Consider the following 12,392-nt stretch of genomic DNA (forward strand, 5'->3'; position numbering starts at 1 on the left):
CAGCTTAGCCGTCCAGCCCTCACGATGCCACTACAGCCTCTCATTCCCCAGAAGGGGGAAGCGCAGGGGGACTTGAGCAAACCTTCTGTGCCCAGACGAAGGCAAGCCGTTGAGTCCCTCGAAACGCTTCGGAAGAATGTTTATGACCTGCTGCAGTGTCACTGTCGCATCATCTGTGGTCACTACACATCGTATATACACCCTGACGGCATCGGACCAAGTTGTCATTACTCGATGACATGCATTTGAGGTGAGTGTGCTCTGTGTTATAATTTCACTAATAAGGTTGTGTCCAGGTAGTCGTGCTTTAATTTTCACCTTTGGGATTTTTGTTTCATAACCAGATGACTGAATCATGATGTTGATTACAAGATGTACCCTGGGAAAATCTTGCTTCAACAGTGCGTCCTCTGTCACAATTCATAAGAAGCTTTGTAAATACACACAATGTAAAGAATTCAGTTTGAAATTTGCTGCAAGAGCAAAGCAAACCTCCTCCAAAACTTTGGTTCCAAAACACACGCAGCCTCCTTGGCTGCAGACTGCAGAGTGGAATTGGAGCGTCGGGGGGCTGGCCTGGAGGGAGGGCAAGGAAAGGCCTTTCAGAGTTGCTGCTGTGGCTCAGCAGGATCTGTGGTGTCTCTGCAGCCCTGGGATGCAGGTTTGATCCCTTGCCGGGCTCAGTGGGTTAAGGATCCGGCTTTGCCGCAGTCCAGTGGCGCAGGTCACACCTGTGGCTCAGATCTGATCTCTGGCCCCGGGACTCCGGATGCCAACAAAGAAAAACAAACAAATGATCAAAACAGACATAATGGTGAGCAGTTCAAGGTAGGAAGACGAGGACGGGCTTCCATGGCCTTTCGGGGGGAGTAAAATCAGCATTTCAATCGAGGAGAAAACAAGGATGTCTTGAGTGAACACTTGAAGGCGCAGAATGAGGTGCCTGACAGCTGATTCCGAGGAGCCATGACTGCCCTTTGCAGGGGACTCGCGGCCGCAGAGGAGCTTGGACACTGGAAGTGATGCCAGCCGCGCACGGCAAAGATCTAAACAGGTCGTTCCTGCTGCCGGACGAGGTGAGAGGACATATAACCAAAGGGAACAACTTACACGACTTCTCTGAGGATGAAGCCTTGAAGTCTCATGCCACATTTTTGTTTGGGTGGGAGCTGTGAGGTAACAGTGCCACACCTGCCTATCGGCACCGCCTCTCCCTTCTCACTCAAGTCACCTCACGCCAGCTGCCTCAACGAACCGCAGTCTGCACACCTCAGTGCAGGCCAGACTGGCCAGCATCTTCATTCTCCTCCGAGAACCTGGCGATCTGTTTAGACCTCGCCTCTTTCGAATATTCAAACTCATAAGGACTTCCACATAGCGGTGTCTGGGTCCCTTGGGGCACCTGTAACGAAATTCGTAGACTGGGTGGCTTATAATCAACAGACATTTATTTCTCAAGTTCTGGAGGCTAGTCGTCCAAGATTAAGGTGCTGGAAGATTCAGTGTCTGATGAGGACGCTTCCTGGTCCCTGGACGGCATCTTCTTGCAGTGTCTGCACCTGGAGGAAGGACAGGGGGCTCTCTGGGGTCTCTTCTAGAAGGACATCATGGGGACTCCACCCTCATGACCTCATCGTCCCCCACAGGCCCTCCCCCTTCCCTACACCATCACACTGGGGGTTGGGTTTCAACCCCTGAGCTTTGGGCTGACACAGATGCTCAGTGTATAGCAGTGGCTGTGATACTAATCCCTTCATGTTTGCATATCATTTTCTTTACCTGAGCAGGTGAGTTAGGACCATTTGCTGAAGGCCTGCCCACTTCTTCCTGCCTGTCACAGGGAGAGCTGCCTCCTGGTCCTGGACGCGAAGGGACTGGTCCTCCCTCCATCAAGTGTTTATTGAAGGTCTAAAGATTGAAGGACAAATAAAATGGGCCTCTTCCTTGAAGGGCTTCACTTTCTAGAAACAATGTTCTATGTTCACAAGAATTAAAAGAAGCCAGATTATCAAAAGCTGCAGACCCAGACTGTGACCCCAAGTCCACGTCCTCTCTTCTCACATGGCTGCGTTCGTGGGGCCTTGACCCAGGCCCTAACTCACAGCCTTCAGGGCTGAGGGCTGTGTCTTCCAGAGACTCTAAACCAAGTGGCCCTTGATTTCAGTTCTTCAACTTGAGACGGGGAGACATGACCGAGTCCCAGAACCTTTGCTCCTAATAGGCAGCAGGACTCAAAGAGGGGCAACCATGATGTCTTACCCCCGACAGCCAGCTTTCAAGGAACAAACTCAAATATTTGGAAAGTAGATTTCCTTCACCTAAAATGTGGACCTCACAGAGAGGAAGTACCAAAGGTTCTATAACTGAGTTTGCACGTGCGCCATTCATCACACAGATGCACTGAGCCCAGGGATGGAGGGGGGACCTTGAAATGACACCAGCCCTAACTCCTCTCTATTAGGAAGTGAGATTGGAGTCCCTCACAGCCACTCAGCTTCTCCATCCATCACTGTCTCCTTTTATAAACCAGGACACAGGGAGCGTTAATATATCAAAAGGGCTACTTTGGAGGATGTTTGTTCAGCACCCAGTGTAAGAGACGGTCACAGCTTCCATCAAGAGATTTTAGAAGATCTTCCTGTAACTTAAAGTCCATCTTAAGAAAATTATGAAGACAGACGCCTTTTACTCTGGGATGCTCATGTTGCTTCTTTCTCTGTCCTCCACTCCCCAGCTAAGACGTTCATTGACCCCTTTGGAGAACCGGGCTCTGGGAAGGGAGCCTGGCTCTCCCCACGAGGGCCCAAGGGCTGACCTTTATCTTACATCTCACCTGGTTCTCCCCTCTGGACCACGTCTTCCTAAAGCCAGTCCCTGGGAGGCTGTGCTCTATTTTATGTTTTGTTTACTAATCATATTTAACTCTATATATCTCTTCTTTATTAGACTCTCTTCCATTACAGGTTGTCACAAGATATTGAGTGCAGTTCCCTGTGCTCTCCAGAAGGTCCTTGCTGTTTCTTTCTTTTATATGTAGGTAAACTCCTAGTTTACCTCTCCCGCATCCATGTACTTTAAAAATGCATTTCTTTATATAGGTGTGTTCTTTTGGTCCCTTTGTGTCTAGATCCCCAAAGAGTTTGAGGATGTCTACACTCGTGGCCCAGTCCATTAAGTTTCCTTACCTGCTTTTCAATAATGATATTGGAAGAAATAAGCAGGAGGGCAGAACTGGCATTTTCTTGGGCACCTACTCTGTGTGACCCATTATACCCACACGATCGGTAACCCATGCTACAACTTTGCGAGACAAGCAATCTTCCTGCGTGGCGAATGAGGGAAAAAATAACAACAGGCAAGCACATACATTTTTAAACACACAACACCGTACTGTTAGCCATATCTCTAGAACATACTCACCTTGGACAACTGAAAGGTATACACACTGAACAACATCTCCCCATTTTCCACCCCCCCCGACCCCCGGCAACCACCGTCTCCTCGCTGCTGCTCTGTGTCTGACTGTTTTAGGCTCCACAGGTAAGTGGGTTCGTGCAGGTGATGGTTTCATAGGTCTGTGCATATGTCCAAACTCATCACGCTATATCCATTCAATACGTGCAGGTTCTGCGTATCGCTGATACCACAATAAAGCTGGTCTATAAGAAAAGTACACAGCACCGGTGTTCTACGCAAAATAGCCTAGGAAAACACTCACTTAGCCTCACGTTCCAGTTCAATCTTTAGAATAAGTGTTTGCTACTGAACCTCAGAAAAAAAAATCAGTTTCATGATTTTTTAAAGAACATTTTGTTCTGTGTCTGTTGGAAAGAGCTCTTAAAAAGCAAATGGTCCGAAATAACTGAAGAAGAAAACCCTGCAGGCGACATTGGTCACGTACAAGGTCTCAGGACTAAGAGTGAGTCCACGTGGATGCTTCGAATGCATCCGTCCACCACTGAAAGTGGAACCGTGCTCAAGCATTTCTAGGGCCATGTGCGTTCTTCTTTGCCTGTGACTCTGGTGAAGGGAAAGGCAAACCCCTTAATTCGCCTCTGTATCCCAGGGGGACATTCTGCGTTTGTTGGAAGCGTCTGCCACCCGAGGACTGTCACACCCGGGCTGTGCGGCGGCAGGTCACGCGGCGGCCTGAGAAGGCTTTGTCGCGCCTCAAGGAGACAGAGGACGTGGTTCCTCCGCCACCTGTGCTAGTCTTGGTGACTGCTCCCTCCGCTCCACAGCTTGTCTCCTCACCCCATTCTTTCTGATGAAGAAGACCCTACCTGAGACACGGCGGTGACCCCCACGTGGTCCCTGGGGTCTGACATGGCCCGGGATCGCACCACCCCCCCCACCCCCCGCAGATCGGGGCAGACTACATGGGGTACAGGGCGGGGCAGGGGCAGCACGTGGGGTGGGGTAGGTGGGAGCTGATTTGGGCGCAGCGATAGGGATGGTTGGGGGAGACGCAGCACCCGCTAGATGCCAACGGGCTGAAGGCTTTCACCTCCAGCCAAGCAGTTGCACGTGAGAATGGAGGCCAGAAATGCATAGTTTTGGAACACTCGTGCTTCTTTAACTGTTGGTATTCAGCCTACATTGAAAAACCTGTTCAGGCCCACAAGGCCAGTCCAAAAATCACAGCGGGGGGCCACGAGCTTGTGACTCACACCTGCGAACGCTGGAGGGGCTCCCCACTAATACCTTAGGTTTATGAACTGGGTTGCCTGAGCAGCTGGCCAGCTCTGCAGGAGCCGGGAACTGTGATCTGCCTCCACGACCACTAACCAGTTGGGCTACAGGGCAAGGAGCACGCGGCTCAGGTCTGAGCTGGCGGCCTCCTCGGCGGGAAATTCTCCCCCCTGCCCCCTTCCCCCCCTTCTCCCCTCCCCCCTTCCCCCCTTCCCCCCTCCCCCTCTTTCCCCCCCTTCCCCCCCTCCCCAGACTCAAGCCACAGCCTGCAGCCCAAGCATTTTCCCTCTCAGAACAGGCACTGGCAGGAAACTAGGCCAGCCGCCCCTATCCAACAATCAAACAAAATAGACCAAAAATGGTTTTAAATGCTCTAATTGTTAAAGCACACCACCTATTCATGGCCTCGACAATGACCAGACCGTGCTGAGAATAAGCCTGACGCTCTTCAGCCCTGAGGGTATTTTCTCGGAGTCGGAGAAGACTGAAACAAAAAGTTAAAGGAAAATGCCTCCTCAACCTGCAACATTCTGATACAAATGATTAAGTCTGGAACACATCGCCTCCACTTTGATAATAACAGGGCTGGGTTTTTTTTAACATTTTTAGATCAAAATGCCAAGAAGTGTGGTAAGCTGCCAATTTTTGCTAATATTCTAATTGACCATAAGAGTTAGGATTTAGAGAGATGAAGATTGAGAGAGAAAATTAAAAATATGAAATCAGATGAAAGGCAAGAACTTTGCTCTCATTTCATATGAGACTCCAGTTGCAAAGGAGGAATGACTCGGGAAATCGAGAGGTTTGACTCCATTTAATTTAGCAAATATTATTTGAACATCTGTCACATGCTTATGTGCTGAAGACTGCATTTATAAGAAGGAGTTAAGACTCTGTTCATTAATTAGAATAGCTGCTAACACAGGAGTGGAGGTTTCTTTTTCAAAGCAGCTGAAAAAATAATACGGGAGTTCCCGCTGTGGTGCGACAGCGGTGTTGGTGTCTCTGCAGCTGCAGGGATGTAGGTGTGACCTCTGGGTTAAGGACGCTGCCACAAGCTGTGGCATTGGGTGCAACTCCAGCTGGGATGTGATCTCTGGCCCCGGGGAAATTCCTTGTGCCATGGGGCGGCCAGAAAGAAAAGAAAAAGTAATGCAGACGGGAATCCCAGCATGGTGCCGTTCCCTGGGCAGAGACCCTCGCCTTGAGCCCGCCGCCTGATGGGCAGGTTAGACTCCGTCCAACGTGACACCCGACCGTGAAGGACGAATTCAAAGACGAGCGAGATGAGTGGGCCTGTGACCTCTTCGGGAAAGTCGGGGCATGAGGGGCAGGTCCTGGAGGGAAGGGGTGGTTTGGATACAAGCAGGTCCTGCCCAGGCCTCGGGAGGAGTGCCGCTGGAGCTGGAGGGCTCCAAAGCTGGGAATCTGTCCTGGAGACCTGGCCATGCAGAGGGGGTAACGGAAGTCTTGCCGGAAGCTCGCCGAAGGCGGAGGAAGAGTTGACAGAGAGGGAGCCAGCGGCAGCTGGAGACAGGATTCTGCAGATGCTCACATTTAGGATGTAGAGAATGGAAGTCCTGGCAAAAGTCTTAACACAGAGGAAAAACCAAGGGAAATGTGTATTTTGATAGAAGCCTTAGGAAGAACCGATACCCAGGAGGAGGTGGGAATTAAATTCTGTCTGGTAATGTCCAACACTGCAGAGGCAGAGAGAGGCCTGGGCTCACCGGCTTTGGCGACGGGAAGGCGGGCTTTGAAAAGTGACTTTCAGCAGCATCACAGGGATATGCCTTGGCTGTGGAGGGACAGAGTAAGGAGAGAGTCACCCAGCCTGTTAGGGAGCTTGACACCGAGGGAAGTTTGTTATGATGAGTGACTCGCGGGGATGCAAGTGCGGTTTACTTCTTTTGGGAGAGAGAAGGCAGAGTGGCGAGCAACATAAAGTACGAAAGGGGAAAACATTGCTGGGCAAAGATCCCGGAGGAAAGTCAAGTGCTTAGAGGAAGCAGAGGCGGAGCAGAGAAGGAGCCTCTCCTCTAAGACAAGAGCCAGGGGTGGAGGGAGCAGACAGAGAAGCAGAATCGGAAACAGAGATGAAGAGACAGGCCGACCCAAGGCCAGCTTGACGCCAGGTACGGAAGGAACATGATCACCAACCGCAAACCTCAGGGGGTGGGTGACCGAGAACGGGCCGCGGTGCGAGCAGCTGGAGCGAAACGAGATGGGAAAGCTCTTGATCCTCCTCTTAAAAGATGCGTCTCTCTGCTGAGGTGTCCCAGCCGCGCGCCACGACGGCGCCATCGACAGTGGATGCTGTCAAAGGGTCAGGTTTTGCTCTTGTGGCTCTTTGTTGATTTTTGTAAGAACACGCAAAACTATACAAAGTTATAGCGTGTTCAGTCTGCCGTTGTCTACTTTTTCCCGTAAAGGAAGCTGTTTTTCCCTGAAGCCTTAACCCACTGAGGCAGAGTAATAACTCAGGGAGTCGGTGTAGGAGCCTGGGCTTCCCTGCAGTCTTTGATGTGGCCATTGATTAACATTTGTGGCTCCAGGGCTCCAGGGAGTAACATCCCCACCGGCCTTGCTTACTGTAGGGAGTGGACCTACGCCCAGATGGACATTAACCTCTAACCCCTGTGACTCCGTTTACGGGAAGAAAAGAGCAAAGAAACCATGAGACCTACAGGCTGCTTCCACCCCTAAGGCCCCTACTGGACGAGGACTGATGAAGGTAACTGGGCAAGGCCGATGGGAGAAGACCATGGCTTTCCGGACCCCACGTTGGTAGCGCCCCATCTTTAAGACAATGGAGAAGGGGACCCTTCCTCCCCCTCCCAGATGTCCTGGGAGCTGTTTGCTTTCCTCTAATAAAGACCTTGCTTGCTTGCTGCCTCTGTGTTCTCGGGGCTCATGCTTCAGCTCCATGAACAAGAAGCTCACAACAAGAAGTACTACAACCGTAAGCAACTTGAAAGCCCAGCGAGGGTTGCTGTTTTGGCGCCTCCAGAACAACTAGGATTGGATATGTCTCCAGTAGGTTCCGAAAGGCAGATCCTAGTGGAAGAGCTTTCCCTCACATTGGGTCAGGGCTCATTCAGAAAAGACAGCCTGAGTCGGGCCCAAACCAGGTAGTAAGGCCATCGCGCTCCCCGTGCTCTGGCCATAATGACAGGGGGTTGGCGAAGCTGCTTTCTTTTGGTTTGAGGCTAAAATGGAGCATATGGTGTGTTTGGCTAGGCCGACTCATCCTCCCAATAAATAAATGTATTGCATGATTTTACTCCACATAATATGCCTTTGCAATTACCTTTTTACACAGCACAGAAGGCCTGGTGGGCAAGGCTGTCTGAAGGAAAGAGAGAGAAGGAGGAGGAAGAGCAAACGCCTGCTCTTACCGACCTCCACTTTTGCAGGAAGAAATAGCCCGAATTTCCAGTCCTGAATCAACAAGATGGTTGCCGAGTGTGCTCTCCACACCCCAGTCCCCAACCCTTTCCCTACGGGAGTGCGGTAAGGATGATTCTGATGGCCATATGTCATGTCCATACGTATTTTCTGGCACTGTAATATTGTGTAAAATTGACCCGCGAGCTCACTGAGTCTCACAGACCTGAGCGATCCAGGTCACTCGCTCTGGAGGCTCTGGGGGTGGCTCTGGTCCACACTGAGAGGTCTTGTGTGTCCTGGCCCTCAGGACTGTCAGGGTATGTTCTCAGGGTGGTGACAGCAGTTCACGAGACCAAGCCCAACACACAGTCACACGTCATGTCCCCGCCTGTGTCCTACCTGGTAAAACCCCGCTGTGTCTTTGTGAAAGACCCCTGCGAACCCCACACCACTTCCTCCAGCTCACTGTCAAGGGGACGCTCCCGTCGAAGGAACGTCAGTCACGTGTCGCAGGCTTTAGATACAGAGGAGCCTGAAGAATGGGGCCAGTCATTGCAAACAATGAAGACAACGTCAGATTCTGCACTTCTCAGAGTTAGTCACGCTTTATCAAATTCTCCCGTCCCTTTCTTAACTGTTTTTTTTTTTTTTTCTGTTCAACTTTTGGAATGTAACGAGGACCTGACAGGGAAAAATTCCCCAAAGAAAGTCGTATTTTCTTTTGATGAGCGCTTATCATAGAATAAATACGGCTGGAAATGCTGAGTGTAATAGAACATATTTATCGTTCACTTAATCTATTCCACTTAGAGTCTGCATTACTGCTATAGTAAATGTTTAGTTTCAGGAGTATAGAGCCTAATTTTTATCTACTCTTCACAATCTAAGCTATCTTAGCTCCCCCTACGCATACATTAATTGGTATTTCATTTAACAGGATAGTGAGATCAGTAACTCCAACTCATTTCAGATTATAATATTAAATGAGGCATGAAGTTGGAAGTTAGGAAAATGTATTTTTACCAATACGTGTAAAACAAATCGTCTGAAATAATGGAAAAGGAATGTTATGAAAATAACATGGAATGAAATAGAATAATGGAAAGAATGGATTTAAGTGGATGGAAGTGAAATAATGGATTAAGTGCAATTGATTTCAGTGGGACATGTTACTTCAGCAAATTGGTAAGTGCTCATATCCTGCGTACTATGAGGTACCCACATTCCCACTCTCTCTCATGTTCAAGCGAAGTGCTGACAAATTACTTCTGATGAGGAGAACGATCACGAAATAAAATAACAGTCCACTTCAGGTAAAACACGTGGTCAAAATTAGAACTAGACGCATTAAACGTCTGTCAAGTAATCCGATTTTTTTTCATGACCTTTATTATTACCTGGTAACAAATTAGTCACCAAAACAATTCCTTGTGTACAGAATTTGGGCTCAAGATCAGCTAGCTCTCCCCCACCCTTGGGATGAGTTCTGGGCCCCCTCCCGCCCCACCCCAGACCTTCTAGGTGCCTCCCTGTGGCTTCTTCCAAGAGGCAGAGAACGTCCCTGCAGCATGGCCCCCTGACCCATCAGCCCCAGGAAGGAGAGACCCTCTTCCAACCACCCGCCCTCCTCAGCTGCTGGGGGAAGCACCCAGGCTGTACCCCTGCCTCTGGACAAAATCTCCAGAATCCTCCACACGTGTGACTGCCGACATCTCTGCAGACCAAAGCTGCAAGACGAGAATGGAAAATCAAGAGAGGAACACGGAAGATGATTGTAGGAAAAGAGAGGTAAAGAAATGACAGTGACACAAACACCTATTAGTGAAGGAATGACTGTGAGAGCAGGTCTGGAGGCTCACAAATCCTAAAGGACATCAGTGACATGTAAATGGACGTTCAAATCCTTTGCCCAGCAGTGTCCTGAGGACTGGGTGTCACCACCTTAAATAATAATCTCCCTGGGTAGAGGGACCAGCAAGTTTATGAAGACATTTAGTGCTGTGTTGGAGAAGCGATTTTCTAAACTCCACCAGGAGCTACAATTCATTGGCAACAATATCAACGGGACAAAATGTTTCCAGTTCTAATTTCCCGGGGCTAGGCAACATTCTTATTTTTATTCTCTCTCTCTCTCTCTCTCCATCTTCTGAGCTTTAGAGAGAGCTAAAACATTGGAAAGGAAGTGGTAGACAGTCTCAAGAAAATACGCCTGATTTTAGAATTTTGGTTTCCTCTGTCACAAATGAAGTAAAGAGACCAATAAGGTTAAAAAAAATGAACATCTTCATTCATAAAATCTGTGTGGAGGAAGACGCGAATCTTATGGACCCACTGGCATCCTAGGACGTGTATAGTGGAAGCTCTTCTGGGAGCCGTGTGGGGTCGGGACAGCCAGGACCAGCTGGAGCCACCCCACTTGGTCTCCACTCGCCTCCATTCAGCACATATATCTGTATCTGGACGTTGGGATCCAAGTACCTGCGCTGCTTACTTCACAGAGGCTTTGCAAGGATGGGGGGGACGCTTAGGTCCTGAGAGCAGTCTGAAACAATTAACTAACTCTCCCAGGGCACGGGCCCTTTTTATGTGATGGCAAAAGGAAGACACTAAGACATTTGAGTGATGAACAAAATCTAACGTACGATTAAATACTCAAAAGAGCAATACATACAGAAAATGCCATGGGGTTTCGGAAAACGGGGGATGCCAGGATCGACCAGACGGGATGAGCGCTGTGGGTTCCCCCGGGACCCAGTAATGCGTTTTCCTCTCCAGCCCGAGCCTCCTCCACCATTCTCCTTTGTTCCATCCCCCAGGAACCCTGCTGATGTGGAGTCATCCGTCCACCTGCCTGCCTTTTGGACTCAGGGTCCAGCACTCAACGTCATAAGCCTTGTTCCTGGCTGGGAAGTCCCACTAGTCTCAGACCTTACCTGGGACAGTTTCTGCCCCTTCGCCATCCTAAAATCCTGCACTTCTCTGATTTCTAAGACTGCGCCCTGAAAACCACTCTGCATGCTCCGTGACGCCATTCTGTCACACTCCTTACGGATTGCCACCTCCCATCCTGAGCAAAGCCATCCAAACCCCACGACCTGTCTCCGCCACCTCGGTCCCAACACCCTCACTTCCAGCATTGTGCTGTCCTGAGAGGAACCCTTGCTCATATCACAACTGTTTTGCTTCACAAGCTTGACAATCCCACCAGGTCTCCCAAGGGCATCTCTTGACCTCCAGCTGCTCTGCCCTTTCCCGGCGCAGCATCCAAGATGCAATGAACTTCTCCAAAACTAAGCACATTTACCATCCTGTTCCAAGGAGGAGCCTCCTCCTTCCTTGTGTTATTTAAATATGTGAAATTTCCGTGTGCTTTTCATTTAGGGTGATTGACCATTGCTGTGACAATTCGTAACTATAAACGTACAATCAAAAGTACTGAGGTGCAGTGAGCTGCCCTTGGGGCTCAGCAGAAATGAACCCGACCAGGGAAGCAGCTGTGGGACACCTGCTGGCTGACTGCAGTTGACTCGGTTCTGACACGTCGACCTGGACGTGGCTCAGACCCCACAGGTTACGGAGTTCATCCCACACAGCTGCTGTCTCTCTCCGGCCACTGCTGGCACCTGTCACAAGTCGTCTGGGCATCCCACCCACCACCTTATAAACCCCTCCTTGGTTTGGGTGATTTACTAGACGGCTCAAAGGGCCCAAAGGGACAATTTACAAACTAATCAACAGTTTATTCTAAAATGCTCCAACTCAGCAGCAACCAGATACAGAGACACGCGGGGCAAGGTGTGGAGAGGCATGGGTGTTTGTGGCCTCTCCAGGCACCGTGATCCCCAAATCTTCATGTTCACCAACCTCGAAGCTCTTGGAACTCCAATCTTTTGGCTCTTTACGGAGGCTTTTTATGGAAGCAGAGCTGGGAAGCTTGAATGGGCCACCATCAGTTGGCAGTGAACCTTGTGCTGTAAACTGCCCTTCCGTAATCCGTCAGTGCTCCCTGCTGATTTTAACTATGGGGTGATCATTTAGGGGAGAAGGGCTTCCATCCCAAAATATGGGGACGTGTCAAGCCAACTATTGTGAACTGAGGACACTTGCAGATGCAAGAAAGGGATCTCTGACTTCCCATTTTCTTCCTAAACGCAAGCCATCCAATTTCCCTAGGAGGGTAGCCTTACACCTCCTAGAGGAGACAGAATTTCCTTACCACCTACTGAAATAACCTTGACTTTCCATTCCCCCCCCCCCCCATCTCCTAGTCCCCATCCCACGATTTACTACTTGTGGCCCACACTCCTTTT

Source organism: Phacochoerus africanus, chromosome 12 (genome assembly GCF_016906955.1).
Source record: "Phacochoerus africanus isolate WHEZ1 chromosome 12, ROS_Pafr_v1, whole genome shotgun sequence".
Classification (NCBI taxonomy): Eukaryota; Metazoa; Chordata; class Mammalia; order Artiodactyla; family Suidae; genus Phacochoerus; species Phacochoerus africanus.